Genomic DNA, 23,484 nt, shown 5'->3' with positions numbered 1-23,484 from the left:
CCTCGCTGGGTTATGCACGAATGAAAATAGGCAGGGACGTGGTATTTATGTTTTGTAAAGCTGGGTACTTACAGGCGTCCTAATAAACTTCTCCTGAAAGCTCTGCTGGTGCTGCTGTGGTGGCAGTGGCTCTGCAAATGTTTCTGATACTCTGCTTTAGTGTTGTGATACCTCTGGCATGATCCTGACATTTGCAGCCTTTGCTCTGCACGTTATTGGCCAATATTTGGGATATGTGACGTTCACACAGTGCTCTGTCAGGTACGACCTGTCAGGAAACAACCCTTTAGAGTCCACAGAGACCACACTCCTTCCACAGGGACAGGCAGCCTTGGGAGGCTGATATTGGGAGTTGAAAATTATCTGTGCCTTAGAGATTCAAAATTCTTAGGAAAATCCATGTTTCAGGCCAGAGTAAGACATCCTGCATGACCAAAATAGACAATTTGACTCCAGGTGCAATGGTAGCAGTTTAAAATCAGCCCTGTGCCTCAGCATGGGAAATTTCTTAAGTGGTTCATGCATGACAGTTCTTTTTCACTCAGTTATACTCAAGCCACTTAAATTATTCTAAGATCTCCAGACAAAAATGTTCAGAAAGCTGTAATTTTATCAGGCGTGTACCCACCGCTGACCTTCCAATCTGCTGGAGCTACACAGGGAAAAGATACCGACTTCAGGGACTGCTGCAAGAATTCTGAGGTCAAATCAAGACTTTTGTTTTTCAGGAACACGGGCAGGGAGTTCATTTAGCTTAAGTGCCCTTTATGAAAATGGAATAAGGTCACAGATTCTTCTGCTGCTACATAGCTGCAGGTGGATTGCAGACAGTCACTGCAAAGGAACTTTCATTCTCTCCCTAAATGAGGTATTTTGGTTAAACACGTGCCCTCTATTTTCCCTTTGAAGAAAGAAGTGCAGAATCCATGTGGAATGGAGACAAAGCCTTGGCTTTGCTGTGTCCTGTAGGTGTTGAGGTTGGGAAATCCATTCTGGGCTTCAGAGGAGCTGGGGTCTGATTGCACAGTCATCACTGAACAAAACCATTTTGTCCTTAGGGTGAGTTAAGATGAAGAACTGCCTGTTAGAAGTTTTGGAGACTTGTCTACATTGTTCAATTCTCTAAATTCCGAGGAGATGATTGCAGGTGTAATGCCTCAGCATCAGGAGTGGGTTACACATTGGTATGCATTTAATGTTTCCAACATAATTCAAATAGTCACATTAATTTGCATTTTATTATTTTATTTACTCTGATATCGTGTTTCAGAAAAAATTATTACTTTATTGGATCATCATCATCATCATTTGAAACTCTTCTGCTGTAATTAACCACGCAAAGTAATGAATTCTAAATTACGTTTTCAATTACTCGTGACTAAAATTATCTTGAATTTTTTAAAAAAATGGGTTTCTCCTCTGGAAAGCTTCATTGCTTTATCAGTGTTGTTGTGGTAGAGCTCTAGATTAGGGTAACTTGATTTTTAAATGTCAAATATAATTTACTGTTAGAAACAAAGGGTATGCCTGTATTTTGAAGGAGAAAAAAGTCACTTCAGCATCTTTTAATAGTGATGTGTGTTTAAAACCAGCGTGTTACCAGTTGGATAAAGTCTGGCAGAATAAAGGAAGTTTTTATGTGCACACAGCCCCACTTTTGCATGTGTGGATCTAGAACGTGTCTGTGCATACAGTGCTGGAAAAACAGGAATCTGCAGTTCGGTCACAGATCTTCTGGAAACAGAAGATTCCATAATTTAGTACTTGCCATGAAATATTAATGGCTTCTGAAATGGAACATTGGCCTGTTGGCCACAGACAGCTCGGGCTGATGATGGTGTGTGAGTGGATGGATTTAAACAAGGATGGGAGGTTCCAGTGAAACAGCACCACAGCACAGCTGAGGGGAAGGGGGGAGGAACAGAGGGGAAGGTGTGGACAGGAGTTTAAGTGTAATGAAGAAATGGTAGGGAACGTGTTTGAAGACTGTATTGTAGGTATTACTTGGTATGAGTTAGTGTTATTCAAAGTTTTCATTAACAATCTTCAAAACAAAGGATTTTATCTACTGAGATGGGAAAAGGCTTCTAGCGAAAAGAAGTTCCGTTTTTTTCTCATCATGTGCAGATATGTTTTGTGAACATTGGTCTCAGCCTTTGCTCTTGCAGTAGGTGTATTTCCTAGAAAGTTAAAATAGGAGAGTAATCATTTTAATTAAAATATTCACGATGTTAGGAGATTTGGACCAGTCTCATATAAAAGTTGTAGGGAACATTAATCCAAAGGGAAATTTGGGGTGTGCGGTTCATTTAAAACCACAACAGCATAATTGTTGGCATCATTTATCATTCTCACTTCTGTTTACCGCATGGGAGACAGCAGTGACATCAATTCCACAAATGCCAGCATCTGTAATTCCTGTTACAACTTTGGCATTTCAAACTGCAGACAGCAGCTCTTGGGGAGGCCGTGCAGGGGCCGAGGGAGCTCTGAGGGAGCTGTGTCCCTTCAGAGGTGACCGTGAAGGAGCTGTGTCCCCTCCGAGGTGACCATGAGGGAGCTGTGTCCCTTCAGAGGTGACCGTGAGGGAGCTGTGGTCCCTCAGAGGTGACCATGAAGGAGCTGTGTCCCCTCCGAGGTGACTGTGAGGGAGCTGTGTCCCTCAGAGGTGACAGTGCCACCAGTGCTTTCTCCAGAAAAGGTCCTGCCCGTGGGTGCACATGGATGGGTTGAGCTCTCCTGAGCAGCTGCCAAAGTGCACAATAAACATCAAAACTTATTTCCTGCTCATTTTCCAGTACTCTTGACGTGAGCTGGTAGCAATTTTAAGTTAAAGCACATAAAGATTTATGGTGGAACAAGAAAGGTTCTGGCAAAGAATGTCAAAGGATCTCTCAACTGTGTTTCTAGTCCAAACTGTTGCAGAGTCAGAGGCTTCATGAACAATTTCCGCACGAAAGCTTAGATTTAATAAATGAAGTTTTCACTATATGAACTCTCTATGCTTTACATTAAAAATAAGAAAATTAAATACTTGAAAGCAGCTTGCAGGCAAAACAACATCATCCAATGATTAAAACTGGTGTAAACTTGCTCCCTATTCAAAGATAAATTTAATGAAGAAATTGTTTCTATATTCAAGGATATAGAAGATGAAAATATACTGCCAGCCAAAAATATTTTTCATAATTGGGATAGATTGTTATTTCTATATAGAAAGTGTCTAGGGGAAAACTGGCATTTTGTGAAAACACTTTAAGAAAATGTCTGCTTTTGAATAAATATTAAGTTGTTTTTAAGTTTCTGTATTTGGTTAAGCTTATCCAATTCCTTCTGTAACTGTTTGATATTTACCCTTTTTGAAGGGAAAATGTTATCCAAGCGAGTTATTTGGAGCATATTGATGATAAAATGATGCTTGTGTGTTGCTGCTGAGTAGCAGAGATTACTTTATTCTCTTCAAGAAATCTTGGCATTTATTTCATGTTTTTCACTCTGACCTATATATTTTCAGATTCTTTCTTTTTTTGCCTGTGTTGCCACTTCCCATCTTTATATTTTTACCTGCCTTTCCTCACTCACATGGATGGTATAAGAAGCTGTATGAAAAATGTGAAAACGGTCTTAAATCTAACCAAGTGATGTTGTTTTCCTGGGAACTCAGGTCCCCATTCAGTAGTGCTGCTGAAATCAAGTTCTGTGTCTGTAGAGGGTCATAAAATTGGTTGCTTTTATAGGCCTGATTCAGTGTGTGTTTGAGCTTCCTGGGTTTTTATATTCCTCACTAAACTCCCCACACACTTCCTGGTTATTTCTGCTTCACATATTCTCCATCTCAGGTCTGTGGTTAACAGAATATGGATTTCAATTCAGGTGTCCTGGACAAAAGTTTTCCAGGTAAAATAATTACCTTGCATTTTATAGATCTGTGAACAAATAAAATACTTTGGAGACGGAGGAATTCATAGAGAAAAGTATCAAGAACTTTGCTGCCGAAATGACAGAGGAAATTCATGGCTCAATACAGATATGGAAAGTGGTTATTTTTGCTAGAATATCTCATATGACAAAGCACTGAAACTTATTTTTGTATTATTTTGGAACACATTTGCTTTCCTTTCAAAAGTTCATCTTCCCAACTAAAACATGTCTAATGGAATTTGTGTCCTTAATCAGAACTAGCATAGTAGAACAGTAATAGTGATCTTTATATAAACCCACATGAATCTCTGCTTTTTGTAGTAATTACTGAAGAGGTACTTGATTAGTATGCAAATACATTCAGATTATCATTCTAAAAGATTTTCTGTTGGGAGTTTTTTGATTGACATTTTGTTATGTGAGTTTTCATAAGAATTTATTACCCAAATCTTGTCTTGTTTCAGTCTACTGCTTAATGCTCAGTGAAAGAACATAATCCAGGTCTGACTGTTTTGGGGTTGGGAGGAGGAAGTTTCAGGGGAAACTTCAAAGATGAGATCAAGTACATGGAACTCTGGGAATTCATACTAACTGAAAAACCTACCAAAACCACCTAAATGAAAGAAAAATACCAGCTGGACTTTTGAAACAGCTTTTATGTCGCTTTTATTGTCAGCCCTAAGTGAAGAAAAAAGGCACTGGCACATTGAACAAGGAATTATTTTGGCCATTCTGTTTTGGGGCAGGTCCTGGGTGACTGTGTGAGGTTTATCATTGCTGTGCTGCTTTTAAAGTTCCTCCTTCCACTCTCTTTAATAGTGAGATGGTTTCTCCCAATACTTTTTTAAACTGACAAAGCAGAATGGGAAGATTGAGATGGGCAGGGGTTTAAAGGCAAAAGAGGGTTAATTACTTCCTGCAAATCCCAAGTTCCTCGTATGCCACTGAAGATATTCAGCACTTTTCACGGCACCTTTTAAGTTTTATGTTGAAAATAGCAAAGAAATGGATTTTAGAGATAAGAATGGCATCTTTGGGGAGCCCAGAAGTCGTATAGAGTTAGCATGAAGGACAAGTCATTCACCTTTAACTCAGTGTGCATTCTGCAATCCACTTAATACGAGTGCTGTATGCAAATTAAGAACTGCTTTGATACAGATCAAAAAATTACATGGATTAAATGCATCATGTAAATGTGTGCAGAATGTCACAGAAGTATATGGAACCCCTTTGCCAGTGGTGGATGTGTACTGCTAAAAACAAAACTGCTCTTAGGTGGAATACGTGATGACAGGGCAGAAATGCTGAAGGAGTCAAAATTGCAGTGGGAAGAAAGGAAATGCTGTTCTTATCTTTCATCTTCACCCACCATTTCTGCAGATGGAAAGATGATCTCCAAAATCTTTTGTCAATGGCTGTACAGGCGAGTTAAGGCAAACAACATAAAATCAAACTGTGCTTTGTAAAAGTTTCTTTGTATTCCCCAGGGATAGGTTTTAAGATTTTATGGAAGGCAAAAATTTGAGATTCTGCTGGGGCCTTTGTTCAAGCATTTAACATCTCTTAGCCCCTTACATGCTGGCACCTGAGCTGAGGGAAGGTTTCTCAGCTGTTTTGGTCTCCTCCCCTGAGACATAACCTGGTGTTGCAGGGCAGGGCATGTTCCCACTCCTCCTGCTTCCACTGGATGTATGTTGCTGGGATGGTCAGGCTAAAACAAACAGCTTTGGCATCAGCAAGAGTTTTCTTCAGAGGTCAGATTAGCAGCAACCTCTAAATCCTATTTCAGGTTTCTACAACTAAAGGATTTCAGGGAAGCACCTGCCAGGGTTTTTTATTACAGTCAGAATGCACTGGAACTGCCTTTGGAGCTCACTTTGGCTCTCAGATGTTCTGGTGTAATCTTTTACTCAGTGCTGGACTGAGCTGCTGCCCTGGTTGGGTTCTTTGTGCCAACAGGAACTTTGCATGGAGGAGAGGCATTGTTACATTAATTGGACAGGTACAATTTTAATTGCCTTGAAGTATAAATGTCAACAAACAATAGACAAAATAAAAGCTGAGCAGTCAGGCTGGAACTCAGGGCGAGGTCCTTCCCCCAGAGGGTGCTCAGGCACAGGAAGAGGCTCCCAGGGGATGGGCACAGCTCCAAATGTGAGAGTTCACAGAGCCTCTGGACCATGCTCTCAGTGCAGGGGTTTAGTGTTCAGTAATCCTGCAAGGAGCAGGGAGTCACACTTTGATGATCCTTGTTGGTCCCTTCCAACTTGAAATATTGTAGGATTCTGTATATAAATAGGTTGTCATTGGCTTGTACTTGGTTTTACAGTGTTCCTGCTGCCAGAGAGAGCTCTGGAACAAAAAAAAAAGAAAAAAAAAAATCAATGCACAGGCTGTACAGCTTCTGCATCCCCATTTTTCACACCACTGTTAGTTCTAATGTTACTTCCCTGCAGACATGACCTGAAAGCTAAAAATTTACCTAAAAATCATTTACAGCATATCATTTTTGCTAAGCTGAAATCAGTTGCTCTATCTAACTGCACAAAGCACATTATTTTAATGTATTATTTTGGCCTGATGGGCCTGGGTGAATAGATAGCTTGATCTTGAGAGCAATGTTGTCTTAAAGTGAGCTGCACTGTTTCCACAAGGTCACTGGGTTAAAATTCTTCCATACATTTTCCTGTTCTGAGCTTTTTTGAAGGAGTGCTTGAGGGGCTCAGTTTGTCTGTTTGATCAGAGTAGAGGGTTAAAGGTCTGCAGATTTTAATGAAGGTCCCCTTTTTGCTTCTAAATTTTTTACTGTACATACCAAGACACAGTTTTTTGCTCTGTGTTTTCTTAAAAATTAGTTACTGCCCCATAGGAAATGCCTAAATGGATATTCTGCATGATGTTTTCCTTATATATATGTAAAATCATTTTATTTTGTCTGAATTATCATCTAAGTTTACTTTGTAATTCCTAAGGGTTATCAGATGATCATTAAATCTTGATTTTCTGTCAGGAAGAATTAATAATCTTGACTTCTGAATGAATTTAGAAGCAATAGGGGATTGGAGTCAAATATTTGAATATCATTTCAGTGTTAAATCAGTTATTCATATTTCAACTTAGGCTTACTGGTAGATAAAAAACAAATTCAATTCATAAATCCTTCTTTGCATTTTAATATTTTGGTTTTTACCCGCACAGCTGGGTGAGGATTGCTGCTCAAGTGTCCTGTGTTTAGATGATAGTTTCATGCACATTCTAGCATAGAATTTATGTAGCCATGTGCATGCATCATATATAATGCTATCTTAAAAATCAGCTGTGTAGAATAAAGTAAGAGTTGGTTTCTGGGTGAACTGGTCAACTTTCAAAATAAGGAAAATTTAAGTAAAGGCAAGACTTCCATATTGTGGCACTGCTTTACTGGAACTGCCACTTGAGAGCCTGTGCTTCTGGTTATTCTCTCTTTTGTGTTTACTGTAAATGGCTGTGGTTTTATTAATTAGTTATTGCTTCACTCCACAATCACAAGGACCTCTGAAAGGAAAATCAGTGAAGCTACAAACATTTCAGAGGTGCTTGTGGTCTGTTCCTTGGTTTGTGTATTTTTGGGTTGAGGCATCAGTGCCTATAGAGCCATATTGTCCCACACCTTTTATTCTGGTGACAGCTTTTATTCTACTGGCTGCTCTTGTGGGCACAGAATATTCATCCTCTTGTGGCCTGGCTTTGTATTCACCAGATACAGGAGGTCATTTCATTCTCTGCTTTCTTGATTCTGGTTTTTTATTTCACTTATACGTGCTGCTGCTCAGCATTTAGTGTCTTCTCTGAATATGCGAAAATGTTTTTCTCATCTCTGGTATTCCAATTAATTAATTTCTCTGCCTAGTTTTTCCTGCTGTGACAGATTTCTGATCAGCTCTTCTAAATGCCACGGATTTATCCCATGGATATTTGTGTACAGATATGCACACAGTGCTCACATCAGAAGTGTACGTATATTCCACATATTATGGACGTGTTTATAGCTTTAGGCTTGGAGTCTTTACGGTGTTTTGAACCCATATGTCATCCCGTCTGTCCTTCGAAAAGAAATAAAATTGCTTGCCTGCATTTTGTTGTTCCTTCTGTGTTTAGCCCGAGCTTGAGGACACAATATTCAGCCCTCAGGGATTTTCTGAATCTAAGTCATGTTTGAGTTTCTCTAGTCCAGCTTCAAAAAGCCATGAACTAAAAGCAAAGTTGTGTTGCGAATTCAATCTGAATAAGTGTTTTAAATTCTAGATCTAATGACATTAATTAATTAATTAGGTGGCAATGAATCCTTTTGTAAATAACAAGCAGGTTTCCTTAGAAGCTACAGGAAATTATTTAGTCAGAAGGTTAAAATCAGCCCTGTTTGCTATCATGAAAGTTAGTTTATCTTATTCTGCTTTCCTGCTGGTTATATATAGTCTTTCCATAAAAATTAATTTTATACTTTCTAGAATAAGAGCTATTTTTAATAATGTTTTACTGATTTATAGGCTTTTTTCCCATTATATCTCTCAGACAAAGGTTCTACCCTGAACAAGGGCTTCCTTGGCAGATGCAGTTTTCAGTTACTCCACAACTCAAAGAAGCAAAAAGGTGATTAGGACAATGTACACCAACTAGTTTATTCTTTCCTTGAAGCTGCCCTGTAATTTATTTTGTTTTCAATTTTAGCAAGTGTCATGAAAAGCAGAGCCAAAGTTGCTTGTGCGTCGTGTTTTCAGAGCACGCACACTTGAACGACACCTGTCAATCACTTCAGTCCTTGCAAACACCATCTTTGCTATAAAAGGGCCACAAAAAGTAACGAAACAACACAAAAAAAGCCACCACATCACAAAGCAGTCTGATGGGCTTTTTTTTCTTTTGGTTTCTTCTAACTTCTGAATTTCCTTCTGCTTTCCGTGCTGACTTTTCTCAGTTACATGTCGTTTTCCTCCGGTACCCGCATTCACAAATCACTGACATCTCAAGGGTTTGTCAAAACTTGCTGCTTTTCTTGGAATGTCCTTACTTGCTGTTACAGAGCAGATTCTGTCAGCCTCATGTTTCTTTGGTGAAGTCCATCAGCAATCTAATTCCTCAAATTAAGGAAGCATAACTACGTTTTCCCAGTCTTCCACTTTCCTTCCCCCCCTCCTTCCCTACCCTTGCCCAGCTTCCTCTCTGGGTGTTCTGCTGAAGATGACTGGAGATGATCTCGAGAGCTGATTTAGGGGTTCTATAAACCTGATTATGGCTGTTGTAGTTGTGGATACAGTAGTAATAATATTTCACATCAATTAAATTCTGGGTCATTACTGGTAGTTTTGGGAATCCTACTTGTACCATATCTTCTGAGTCCTCAGAAAGGGGTGAAGATCCCCTATCTGAGTTTTTGCTTTATTTTTTCAATATATGCTGTAGCCTGTGGGCATATGTTAACTATTTTGAGAATGAAGCTAAATAATAGATGTTAATTTATTTTAATTTTGTACAGTTATTTATGAAGAAGTCTCACTGAAGAGTTCTGGCTTAAGCTTTGAACAGATTAGAAATGATAAATTGGCAAAAAAAAAAAGGCCCTTTTCTCTCTGAAACTGGAGTCTTGGCATTTGGAACTGCTAAGAGTGTGGATGTAAATACTAATGACAGGCCAAAAATAACGAATGTTAATACTTATTATTTCTGAATCCCTGACATGTGCTTGCCAAGAATCGGTGAGTTGATAGGGTGTGAGAAATGTTTGAAGGGGCTTTTGGAATTCATCTTGTGCAGCTCCTGCTTGGAGCAGGATTAGCCCCACACTGATGGAGTCAGCTGGGACTTGTCAAAGCAGCTCCTGCAGACCTGCCCAGCTCCTGGCTGCCCCATCCCACCTCTGCATTCCTTGGGTAGAACACTTTTTTCCTACCATTGAAGCTGCAGCTTTGGGCTGCTGGCTCTTGTTTTACCTTCTGGCTGTGACCAAGATCACTGACTCGGATTTTGTGATTCACCTTCAGGCAGCTGAAGGTTGTTGTTAGATCCCTTCTCTGCCCTTCTCTTCACAAGAGCCAACAAGACCAAGTCCTTCAACCTCTTTGTAGTTCACAGGAACAGTCACCTCACAGGCCACCTGAAAGAAGAAAGTGGGACAAAACATCTTAGTAGACTGAATTTTCTTCCTTTCTTACAGATAGAGCCTATATGACATGAATTACTTTGGGGGTTTTGTATGAAAAGTAGATTTTTGCAAAGGCAGGGGATTTGAGATGTAGGAATCAATGATTTTAGTGAATTATCTGCATATGGGCAATATATTAGTATTATAGATTAAATATAAATTCTGTCGGGTGAGAATTAATGTCTGGTTACATCAGTTGTCAATTACAGGCAGGGAGCTTTTTAATTGCCTAGAGCCAGGCTGGATGATTAAGCCATTTTCAGAGAGAAAGAGGGAAAGACAGCTTAACTTGTGGCTAAACTACGAGGATTAGACCCAGCATATCCAGGGCTAAGTGGTTTGCTTAAATGCTGACTCTGTATTTGACCGTGGCTTTTTTAAAGATCCTTACTGAGATTTTCAGCACCACTGAGATGTCCAGGAAATAATTCTGCCAGACGTCTATCACTGGGAGGGAGGTGAAAAACCCTTATGCTCTTATCCATTCTCACATGCTGCAGTGGAAATAGCATTGCTCCTTCTTGTCAGGGGTTGGCTTTGGGAATTTTTGGGTGTTGGAGTCATGATGCAAAGGTCATGCTGCTTTGCTGGGTTAGCTTAGACAAGATTTGGGCTTTTGGAAGGATGCCTGCTTGTTCAGAACAGCCTTCTCTGCCCCGCTCCCAGCAGTGGTACCACCCTTCCATCCACTGCAACACTTACTTTGGTTCTCCCATTTTTCACTTTTCCATATATTCACCTTTCTTTTTCTGGAGTGGCTGGGTTGTTGTAAAACAGATTGGGGAAAATCAGATTGTACCTGTGGATTTTACTGCTCTGTAAGTGAGCTGTGAAGTTAGCTAATGTTTTCTTTACAAAAATAAGAGTGCAATGCATTTCTTACAGGCTTCCAAATGTATTATTGGGACTTGGTGGGCTGTAAATTATTTTTCTCGGTGCCAAATTGGTGTGAAGATCCTCCCTTTTTTATTTTGTTTTTTTAGAAACCTGAGGGGTTGTTGGTGACACAATTTAATATGCAAAAGAGTCTTCTCTCTGTCATGAATCTCACCAGACAGCTCTTGGCAAACTGCAGTTAGGATAAACCTGTTAAATATCCTCATTCACACACAAAAATCGTGAACCCCTCATGGTTACTGTTGCTTTGCTTTGTTTTTTGCAAGGATTCTGAAACTTTATATCACATTTCCTTATTACTCCCTAAAGAGTTGGGCACTTAGCAGCAGATTGAACCTTTTGTACTTCACCTTGTGAAGCAGAAATAAATCACTGGAGGTAAAATTATTTGAAAAAATAATTTGATTATGAGCAAACTCAGAAGAAACTGAGACAAACCCAGAGTAACTCAGAAGTGTGCAAAGTCAAAATAATCTGCAAATGTACATAGATATTTCATAATAAAATATTGCAGTGTGCTGGTAATGCCTTACTAAAGTTGAGAGATCTAGTGGAGGCAAATGAGGATGAAATTACTGTTGTCAGCAGCACAAAATGCTCCCCTGATCGCCCCTGCCTCGTCTGCAGGGGATGGCCCTGGACAGGGAGCATCCAGGAAAAATGAAAATTATGTCAGTACTTAAAAATAACTTGTGTAATAATGTATTTTCAGAAAATTTAGAGTGTGCTGGAGCCATATTGCTCTATGTAATTGCCCTAAACCTGACTTCTCTGTTTCAAAAATGCTTTGGGGAAAGTGCTGAAAGCAGTTCAGTATTACATTCCATTGTTTTTTAAAGGAAAAAAGTTTTGGTTCTTCATTTACTCAGTTTATCATAACTTCAATTCTGATACTTTAATTCATTTAAATCAATTTAATTCTTTATTATTTATTTAATTCTTTATTTAATACTTTAATTTTATTGGGTTTTGAGAAATTTTTTGACCTTTATCTTTCTATTCAGATTTCAGATGGCAAAGACGTTTGAAATGCTCTGAGAGTGAGTTTAAAATATTAAAATTTGCTGGATTTAGTAACGTCTTAAGTGGTGTCTTTAAACTGCAAAACCAGAATTGTTTTCAGCTGCTAATCAATGTTCAACGCCCCACATGTGGCCAGGAATAGAGTGACAACCGTTTTGACTGAGTTATGGCAAAGCTTTTGACTTTCCAGACACCATGCCAGCAGTTATTACCTACGTTAAAGAAAAAGCAGAAATCAGCTATTCGTCATTTTTCCAGTGAAACTTTGCCTGTTAAAAGGCCTAAGTTGGTGTTCCTCTAAAATATACATTTATGTACACATATATAAACTTATTTTAAATTATACAAAGCATTTTTATTAAACTTTTGTGAGGTCCCTTCTGTGACCAGGTTTGTTCATGTGGATGAGAAAGCAGAAGGAAAGGGATGATCTTTTTATAGAGGTGAGGTTTACAGACCTTCCAGCCTGATGCAGGTTTTTTAAAGGCACCCTGCTGTACTTTTCCCGTTCAGACTCTTGACTCATCACCTATTTTAAGGATCTGCTGTGCCCTGAAGGTGTTGTGACATTTACTAATCCTTCCCACTGGACTTTGCAGATATTGTGGCTCTCTCATGCTGTGCTGGACTGGAAGTGCATAAGGCTTGGCTTTGAATTATAACTCAAACCCAATAAATCAAATTGCAGTTAGCACTTTGACTCTTTTATACTGGTATTCCAAGAGTATTTAACTGTATTCTTGTAAAAAAAAAAAAATTAAAAGGCATCTGAAATACTTTGCATACTTAAGAGTATTTCTCTTCCTTGCATTTTTTTCCCTTCTGTACTGAGATATCATTTTCAGCCCTCTGCAAGCATGCTGTTCTGTGAAATAGTTATTTGCCTTAAACTGAGTCAGTAGAGCTCTTGGAATGTAAGTAGCCAGATTTGCATAGTTTATGAAAAAAAAAAATATCTCTGTAACAAACTTTGTAGTAAACCTTTTGAAAATGTTTCATCTACAGTTTGCTTTTCTGCTAGTGCTGAGTAGGAAATTCCAAAATCACAGATGTGAATTTCATAGAATTAAAACAACCCCATATTTTAAAAAGTTCCCATCCTCACCAAAAAAGTCTAGAGACGGCTTTCTGCATCCAAGGCCTAGAAAACATGCAAGTCAAGTTGTTAAGCTGAAATACAGCCTCTCTTTTATTTACTATTGCAGCTTCTTGCTATTTTCTATTGAAATATTAGGTTGGAAGATTGGAGAAGTTTGCTGACCTCTTTCTGGGTTTTTTGATAAACAGCTGATGAAGCACTTTAAGAGCATCAAAAATGTCTTATTTTTCCCTGTAAGTTTACATAGTTGTTTCCTTGAGTATCCAGTGCAGAAGTACTTGGACAGCAGTAGGAATTATCAAAGTGCAGCAAAGTCTCAGCCCTCTTTTATAGAAAATTCTGTCTAGAACATCTATTTAAAGAGGATACAAACAGAAAAGGTACCATGTCCTTTGATCAAACGTTTAATTCAACAAAATGGGCTTTTCATTGTGAGCTCTGCACTCTGAGTCACTCAGCTCCGTGCACAATGGCCAAGCTGCTCATGGTTTCATTGATTTGCCTTTAAAAGCAAACAGGATCCTTGGCTTTGGGAGTTCTGAGAAAGCACAAGGAAGGGATGGCTGATGGTTAAAAGGCCACCGTGCCCAGTGAATCCCAAATAGGTGTAAACTATTAACACACTGACTTTGTTATTTCTGGAGATGAAACTAGTTCAAGCATGAAAAAATATTCCCTCAGATGAGATAGAAGGAGCTTGTAGTTACAAGTGTTTATATACAGCAAAACGTAATTCTAAAGGACATTACCAGCTTTAGGCAAAAAATATCTGATGGATTAATGTGATTTTAGTGGCACTAAGGATGTATTTTCCTAATCATGTCATCCAGCAGCAAAATTTGTGTAAGTTCCTACTCTCTCCCACCCCAGAGAGAAACTCCTGTTTGTTTTCTTTCACTCAAATTCGTAATTTCCCTGTTTGTATGGTAAAACTAGCTTTGGAGTGGGGCTGTAAACTAGATCTCTAAATGGGAACAAAATTTGAAAGAAAAGTAATGTTTATTTTGTGGCACAAAGCATTACTTTTGAGTCTAAAGGCACCCAAGAGGTGATGGGGGATTCTGAAGTCTCTTCCATGTGACAGTGACAAAGTTTACCCAGCAAGCCTCATCCTGATTAGCCAGTCAGGTCCTGTGTGTTCAGGAGATGCTTGAGGCCAGGATTTGTCCCCAGATGACTTGCTCGTTTTTGCACTCTCAGCAGTGACCTGTTCTGAGCCTGTTCTGCTCTCTCAGACACAGCCAAGCTCCCCTTGCCTTATCCTTTGATCTCACTTCAGTCTGGAGGAGAGTGGAGAGCAGAGTTTAAATTCCAAACTCTTCCTGAGCATCTCTATGAGAGGTGGTGTTGCTGCTTCCCCCGCAGCCCAGGTGAATGGGAATATCCTTCTTCAAGCTTTCCATTCCCACGGGTTGTGTGAGCTGAAGGAGTGGCCTGGCTTCATCCCACTGTGCCAGGAGAGAAGGACTCAGCGAATGTCTGACTCGTCTTGGTCAGGATTTGGAGCAGCACATTAAATAACACTCCTCAGATGCAAGCATTGATAAATAAAATTATTTTGAGCTATTTAGGGACACCTTGTTGCCCTCTCCCAGCAGTAACTGCCTCTGGACTTTCATTCTTTATATGAACATAAAGGGTCAAATTCTGCTTTACGTGAGCACAGGGTTCGCACGTTGAATCATAATGGAGTTGTCCGTGCTCAGCCAAGAAAGAAATTAGACTCCTAAGTTCTTCAAAGTTATTATATTTTACCTCAGAGCCTGCCATGTGTAGTCCAAATTACTTTCTTGTATGAATTATTTTAATAAGTAACAGCTTCACATTCACATAACCTGCACATGCAAATAATATAGATTAAAAGTCACTTTCAGGATCAAGTTATTCTCAGCTGGGGTGTGCAGAGAGGTAACAGGTGGTGGTGAGACCAGCTTGCCAGGCTGGAACAGGGGCTTTTCTTTCATGTTCTCTGGTAAAATGCAGATGGGCACAGAAGACCGTGGCCTGTGCCAGCCAGTCATACAGGAGTGATGTAGTTTTAAGTTTTCTCATAGCATATTCAATTCCATTTAAATATTGCAAACTGCTGAATTGTAAATGTTAACCTAGCCATGAATAAAAAATGCTGGTATTTTATTTAATCAAAAAATAATTATGGATATTCTGCCTTTATTGTATTATTTAAAATATTTCATTTTACATGTAGGCTACAAGTTATTGCAGAGTGGGTTTTATATATATATATACATTTATAGATAAAGAGAACTTTTTTCTGATGCATAAAAAATACAGGAGACTGACTTTTGCAGGCTACAAGGAATATTGTCATTGTCTGGGCATGGAGAAAAACTAGTTTACATGAACCAGGAGGAAATACTTGCTTTTCAGGAGTGTTAGCCAACTCCTGTTTTGGAAGAATTTCCTTTTGAGCAAGGAGAGCTTTCCCTTTCCTCACTGTCTTTGAGCTCATTACTTTCATGCTCTATGCAGACACCAAAGCAGTTGTGCATGGGAGATGTGGCTGCAGTGTTGGAGCTGCTGACAGAGGAACGAGCAGTGGAGGTGGGCTGATCCTGGCGAGGCGAGCGTGTCCCTACGCCACTCTGTAATAAAATCTTGGAAGGAATAGTGGGAAGCTTCCCCTTTGACTTTCATCTGTCAGCTTTTGAGTGTAACTTTGGGAAGGAATTGGTATTGACTTCTATCAGGCAGTTTCGGAGAGGAGGTGAGGAGCCTTCTCTCCTGACTTTGTGGGTTTTGTCGAATCGAATCCTTCCGTTTGAAGTGCGAAGTGAAGGCTGATGTCAAGAAGTGCCTTCAGCACAAGCTGGTGCTGGTCTCTGGCGACTTCCTTCCTCCTTGAAAGTATCAGACTGGATGGGGAAGTGATGGCAATGTGGCTGGACAGAAACACGTTTAGTGCAGGCTCAGCAGCCATTCCAGCTCGTTAGTGGGAGGAGGCGAGGGGCAGGGGACCACTTGGGTGTCAGCCTGATTCTTTTAAGGACAAGTGCAGTGGGATGAGAGGATGCGAACTTCGGGGCTCCCTGTGTGCTTCGAGGTCAGAACCTATTACTGTCTTTATCTCCTTGTCCTGGTTTGTAACCTTACAGTCAACTCACTTTCAAAGCAAGTACAAATTGTAGGAGTGGAAGTGTTAATAGGGGAGCTGGGAATAGGACATTTTGGAAGCCATTTTAAATTACATTATTGATGAAGAATACAGGGTATTAGCATCTGACAAATCTGTTTAAAATGTGAATACGTGTTTCTCGCAGTGTCACACACTTGACCTTAGCAGTGAAATAGTAGGGACAATTAAAACAGGGAAACACATCTTTCACATCAGCAAATCTGTCCTCTCTGACGTGAAGTCTTTTATAGCAGAGGCTCTACTTTTACTTTTGGACAATTACTAAAAGTGTGTGTGCAGTCATGAAAGAAGAATCACAACCTCTGTGTTGCAAGATTTGGATTCTCTCAGTGCTGAAGCAGACAATTCATATACTCTCTGAAATTTGCTTCACCCTTCTGATTCATAAGCTAAATCTTTTCACTATACAGGGGAGGTTACAGATGAGAGGTTCAAGGGAAAACATACCTGAATAAATGTAGTTTTATTGCCATGGATCTTTCTTTCTTTGTTACTGTTACTTAGTCCTGACCTTGCTGGATTCGACATCATATCACGTGTCTTATTCTATTCTTTGAGTTGTTTTATGAAGTACTTTCTTTTGTCTCATTTGGCTTAAAACAAATCATACGTTCATGTCCTAAATGTTTCACTAGTCAGAATAATTAAGTTGATCAGGTCTGGGAGCATTGGAAGGAAAATAATAGGGTCATTGAAGCATTCAGGCTCTAATGGGAACCTGAGTTCATTCAGATATCAAGTCTAATAATTGCTTTACACCTGTACACACACTCCCAGTGAGCGAGTTCACATGAAAGCTTTAGTGGTTTCCATACTCTGTTTCGAGGGAATATTAGTTCTGTTTTTAAAACACTAAGTTGTTTTGACTTTTTTCAACTTTGTTCTTGTTTTTATATATCAGTTGTAGCTTAGCTGATTACTCCTCTTTATGCGCTGGGAAATATTTTCACATGACAATCTCTTATTAAAAGCATGATATGATTAATGTATTGCAAATCAGATTTAATAGCAATCAGAAAACTGAGAAGACTGTCATCGGGGTTTCACTGCTATGAAACAATTTATTAGCCAATTTAAATGCACTGTATACAATTTAACAGTATTCAAAGGCTGGAACTGAGTTTCTACGTGATTATGTGTACAGCACAGCAGAAGGATTGTCGGGATATTCATAGCCATGATTGCTCCTTGAAAAAGCCAATTTCATAAGAATGAGGTAAAAATCAGTATTACTTTGTAAGATTTTGTGGGAAATGAACCAATAATTATAACTCCTCAGTTTAGCTAAATTCTGTGATAAATCTCCGTGAACACCGGTGGTACAGACTGTCACAAAAATTTGAGGAAATTTTGTCACAATCTAGAATAAAAAATTACTGCCTAGGAAAACGGCAGCAATTCTTAGCAGGTTTCAGTCAATTCCAGCCTCAAATGCTGGTCACAGTGGTGCTTGTTATTGGAGGGGATTTGAACTGATGCAATCATTCCTCTTCATCTTCTTTTTATTTTCCCACCTTTATAAGTTTACTTCTCAGCTGAGAATTCAAACTGAAAAAGAAATGGGAAATGGCTGTATATGTGCCTGCATTGTACTGACATGAAGGCCTATTTTTCTCTGTAATTTTAAAGGCCAATTACCCTTGGAGGAAAGGAGAAAAATAGATTGATTTGTCTTGTAACCCCTGAGGCAGGCATGTGTTGTCTCCTGCTAAGGCTTTTCCATTGCAACTCTTGTGGAAGAGCTTTCACTGCACATCCCAAGTGGTGCTATTAACAAAGAAAGCAAAGTCAAATTAAAATATTTAATAGATCATTTTAAGGTTTAGGGATTCTTATCTTACTGGGCCAATTCTTTCTTTGTTTTTTGGGTTGTTTTGAAATCTTAAGGCCCAGAGTAAGCAATTGTAAAATTTACTTTAAACTGATTACTTGAAAATAGGGTTTACAAATCCGTTTTCATCCTACAAATACTAAACTTCATCTCTAAATAGGGTAAGTATTTATTTCTTTATTGGAATTATGATACAGATGGCCAATATCCTCAATTCTGGTTGCAGAAGTGTGACTTTTATTGTGCTGCCATGCTGTAATGACTGTGGTCACAGCTGGATTGCGCTGAGCTGGTAAATGTCATCACACATGCCACTTAGCATTAAAATGTCCCACAATATTCCATTTTAAAGCATTTTTGTGTCTAGCACACAGGACATAAACAAATGGGTTTTCTACTGGTGTTCTGCATTTTCATACGACTCAAAGGCTACAATTAACAGTGCCCAGCAAGCTGGGTCTGAGTGGCAGCACAAAGATTAGACGTGTCTTTGTTCCCTTTTAATCTGAGTAAAACTCTTCTGTGTCAGGGCTTAAATTCTTTAACTCTCTGTATTTTAGACCTGCTTCTGTAGTACAGCGCTTGTGGGTATTAACAAATCTATTTAGCAAGCTGAAGAGAATCCAAACAGCCACGTATCTTCTCCACGAGAAATGGTTCATGCAGAATAGTCTGGAAACCTTAAAATGAAGGTGCTGTGTGTTACCTAAATGACTTCACAGCTTTGAAGCCACTATTTTTGAACAGAACACGACACTCCTGACTCCTGCAGATAACTCAGGAGATGTGTGTTGCTGCTTTTTACCTGAGGAGGAACCATTCAGTCTTCAGAGACGTCCTTTTAAGTGCTGCAATTCTCCTTTGTGCTTTTTCCTCCTCCTTATTTCTTCTAAAACCTTTTCCTACTCCTTAACGCCTTACAGGTCAATATATCTGTAAATATCCCAGTAACCAGGCCAGGAACATATTTTTTAAATTATTGTAAGGTCAACAAATGATGCCTTTATAATTAATGTGTTCAGCTGCACTATCTTGATTTTGGGGGCTTTTTAAAAAAAAAAACAAAAAGCAAACACCAAAAACCTGCTCTTTCTTTGGCCTAAGGGTAAGTTCCTGTTTCTCAGTCATAACATTTATAAACCCAGGTTATCACTCAGCTTTCACGTGAAAGTCTTGACCTAAACCAAAATAAACCAGGATTTATAGAATTTGACCTTACAGCTCTAGGGTTTGCTTGAAATCTCAATGTTTTCTTTGAAACTGATGCTAAAATAACCTTTTTAGCTGCCATTTAAGTTTGATTGTCAAGAATTTGAGACTCTGTTTAGCAAAAAAAGCGCTGAGAACAGGAATGTTGGACCTCTCGATCTGCTCTCATTTTTGGTTACACAAATATCAAATCCAAGTGAATGCCAGATGCCCCAGTGTGATGGTCATAAAGGGTCTGTGTAGATCAGATTTTGCCAGGCATGTGTAGGGTGCCTGTTTAGGTTGAAATAAGAGTGGATTGAATACTTAACAATTAATAAAAAACATATTAACTGTACAGTTTCCCTTAGCCCAGTTAGAAAAGTGTTTTATTTGCTTGTTTCATCTCTTGGCAAGAACAATCTCTTGAAAAGAGCTATTTCTGAACTATTTTGGCTTTATTTCTCCCATAACTGATTCTTACCTTATTGCTATTTTTTTTCTATATAGGCCATACATTCTGAAAGATCAATTTGAAATCAGATGTTACAGAGATGGACTGAATCATAACAGAATTGAGGTTAGGAGAGCCATTTTCTCTCAAAAAGGGTTTTGCTCCAGACAGCAACAGCAGTTTTGAAGCTCTTAATTTCCTTTCCTGGCTTTTTCTCAGCTGGGATCCCCAGTAATGTCAGAGGGACAGGCCAGGCAGTACCACAGACAGTGCTCAGCTGCTGAAGAGTGCTGGGTATGGATGGACTTCCCTGCTGGTTTACTCTGGACCAGTTCTGCTTCTGCCTTAGGTTCTATCAATTCCATTTTCCAAAAAGATTTACCTTTCATTTTTGGGAAGCTAAAGCTGATGAAGGTGCCTGCAGTCCATAAAGGAAAATAATAATAACAATAGTAATAATAATAATAATAGTAATAATAATAATAATAATGGGTTTTGTCCAGGGTTGTTCCTTCAAGGAGTTAGTAATGTGCTGTTACAGCACATGAGAAGTTGGCTTTGGTTTCCCCTGTGCTTGGGTAGCTCAGGGAGAAAACTGGAGGCTACCCAGGCTCAAGTGAGTTGAATTTAACCTAACTTGTCACAGTTTTAATCAATGATACTAGAGAGAAAATATTTAGTTGTCCTGATCAGAAAAAAGTGGCACTTGTAAAGCTCAGGTTTTCACCTTTTCCTGTAGAGTAAATGCCAACATCATCATTATTACAGATGAACTGTTTGATCCTTGGAATCCATCTGTTGTGACAGTTCATCCATTTAAAACTTACTTAAATTGGTAATTTACTCATTTCTTCTGTAATCATTCCATACCTGTAGGAAATTGTCTTGCTCTTCTGACTGTTTTCCCTGTTTTCTATGGCACTTGCTGCAGTGCTTGGGACTGCATGAGTATTTTTCCTCTGGTTGCTCATGAAAACAAGATGTGTTTCAGTAGGATTTCCTAGTGAACAAGATTTTACATGAATGAAGAAATAAATGTTTGATGTAAAGGCTTTCATTGATTCCCAAAGGCACGGGCCATACAAATTCCCTTACAGCGTGCATTTCTGTCTCTTTTGCATAGTCAAAACTGTTTCAAAAAGATGAGATTTTAAATATGTTATTAATTGCTGAGAATTTTCAAGGCAAGTCAAACCAGTACCTCCTTTCTCTGAGCACTAAACAGCTTTTATTGTTATTGTCAGCTGTGGAAAGGTCAATTCTTTCACCTTGGGGAGGTTATTCAGGAGGGGAAAAAGGAGCCAAGTAAGGTACCAAGCCCAAGGCAACAGTTTGTAATACATTTATAATTTTAATATCAGGACTGAGAGATAATGATGTAAGAGAACTTTATTTCTTGTTACAGGATAATGTGAATTCCAATCAGGTACCTTTGAGGTATGGTTTTATAGACTCTGTCTTTTCCATTATCAGGTATCTCAGTGTCATGACCAGTCCATTTGACTGCACAACATCTATATTATTATTAGCATTGATTGCTCATAAAAAATAGGGTTTATAATTAGCAGAGCATAAAGTTACTACCTGGAAGAGTGGATAAGAAGAAAATGAAATGAAAAAGTGACTTAATCTTAGTACTGCAGTTTGCAAAGTACCATTTATTTTTCTCCTCATGTAACTGAGTTCTATGTTGGTAACAACCACTGAGTTAATAAATCTGTGGCAGCTATTGAGACTTCTCGTTTAATAACAGAGCTAATGGAGGAGCATTAAGGAAAGGAGAAATAAGTTTTGCAGGGTTTATTCCCATCTTGGTACTATGCTGAGTGCAAGACTTGAGCAAGGAATTGTTTTTATAACAAAGTCCATCTATTGCTTCCAGTGGGGGTGCAAAGTTTGCATGGTCACCATTGCATTCCAGGGTTATGTGTACTAAAAAGGAACTGCTGATTTGATTTCTCAGCATTTAATTTTATATTTACTTCATTTTCATCTGATCCAGCTAGCTAAAAGACAAAGATGAATTTGTGATACAAAAATCTGCTTTGTTTTCCATTTTAATCCTTCACTGTTCTACCTTTCGCTGCTCTAAGAAAAGATCCATTCAGCAGATTGAGAGGCCACTTTTAAGGTCGTGTGTTCACTTCAGAGATAGATTATAATGTCTGTAACAGGAGCAGCGTGGGTGTGCCTGCTTGTAAGAGAAATGGACTTCTAAGATTAAAGTGAGAAATAACATTTTCTCCCCTGTGGGTGGGGTTACCCAGAAGGCCTGGCTGGTACACACAGAACTGATTACCGTGTTTTCTAGTCGTGTTTGCGTGTTTCCAGTGTACACCTGAGCCTTTGGACAATGATTTTTTACTTCATTTTAACTACTTTTAACTTACTCTTATTTTCCCTCTCCATCCCCCCATAATACAAGGAAATAGTTTTACCGTTTATTGATGTTATAGTTAATTTTATGCCAGAATAGTCAGTCATGTTTAGAAGCCAGACTTGCTTTGTGTTGTATTCAATGTGGTCTGTTACATAAAAAAGGTAAATACAGATGTTGGAGATAACTGAATGTGCATGTGGAAAGTGATATAAATTTAATGATTTTTCAAAATTCTTGCTCAAGTAACTTGAAATGCCAGCCCAATCTAGTTTCATATCTAATATGAAACCCTTTGTTCTAACTTAACACATAGGTATTAAGGAAATACTTTGTTATTACCTGAAGAAGGAAATGATATTGTTTTATGATTTTCTTTTGTGGTTTTGTGTTTTCCCAAGGTCCCAGCCCAGTTGTGCAATTGCAGGAGAAGTTGAACTGTCACTTGCAGAAAATGTTTGTCTCTACTACGATGGAAAAAAAACTGAAAGGAGAAAATAAATTTAAAAAAAAAAAAAAACCAGAAACGAAACAAAAAACCAAACAACGACAACAAAAAACCCCACCAAAAAGCAACAGTTCTTAGACTTTCTTAATCTGTTTTTAACCTGTAGAGTTGATGGGCTTGAAATTTTATCAAGAAATAGTCTGGTGTTGAAGGCACTTGTCCCCACTGAGAGCAGGTATCACTGGACTCTTTAGTCTTGGAGGAGCGGCAGCACATTTGAGTTGATGACTTCCCTTCTTTTGTGCTGTAATTGCCAGTGCTTAGTGACACTGCAACCAGTGGAGAGATTTATTCCCATGCAAAACAGATTGACTTAGGGTAATTTGAATACTTTATGCATGGCTAGATTCATTAGGAAAAGGAGGCAAGGCAGAACTATAAAAAGAACTAATAATCTTGCTAAAGGAGCCGTTAATTCCCCGTAGCATTGGAGACACTTCCATTGAGCAGGGGAAAGAGAGCCGTGCAGTCTCCATGGGCAGCCTCTGTTCTTTGTCCAGAAACAGATCACAGAGATGACTTTCTTTGTCTTATTTAATTGCTTGGCCCGTTTCTGGCTTTGCTGGGTTAGAGCTGAGCGTGCAGTGACTGAGGTTGGAAGGGACCTCTGGAGGTCACCTTGGCCACCCCCTCTGCTCGGGCTGGTTGGCTTGTCCAGGACAGGGGTGGATATCTCTGAGGATGGAGACTCCACAACCTCCTGGGGCATCCCATTGCAGTGCCCAGTCCCCTTCCCAGTCAGGAAGAGTTTCCAGGTTGTGTTTGTACCCCCAGACGTGTTGTGGTCCCAAGCTCTGTGCCCCAACCTCAGCGTGGCACAGGCTGGGGTGGGCTGGGCAAGCAGAGGGAGCTGA

At 39.1% G+C, this 23,484-nt stretch overlaps 1 protein-coding gene across 2 annotated transcripts in view; it reads left to right on the top strand.

Moving 5' to 3' along the window:
• The window catches only part of DIAPH2 (diaphanous related formin 2), a 165,817-nt gene that overhangs the window by 136,697 nt on the left and 5,636 nt on the right, over window positions 1–23,484 (top strand). The gene's annotated exons all lie outside the window — the stretch shown is intronic.

The sequence above is a fragment of the Corvus brachyrhynchos genome, unplaced genomic scaffold, assembly GCF_000691975.1.
Source record: "Corvus brachyrhynchos isolate BGI_N302 unplaced genomic scaffold, ASM69197v1 scaffold220, whole genome shotgun sequence".
NCBI classification, from domain to species: Eukaryota; Metazoa; Chordata; class Aves; order Passeriformes; family Corvidae; genus Corvus; species Corvus brachyrhynchos.
This window is presented reverse-complemented; position numbering and strand designations above follow the sequence as displayed.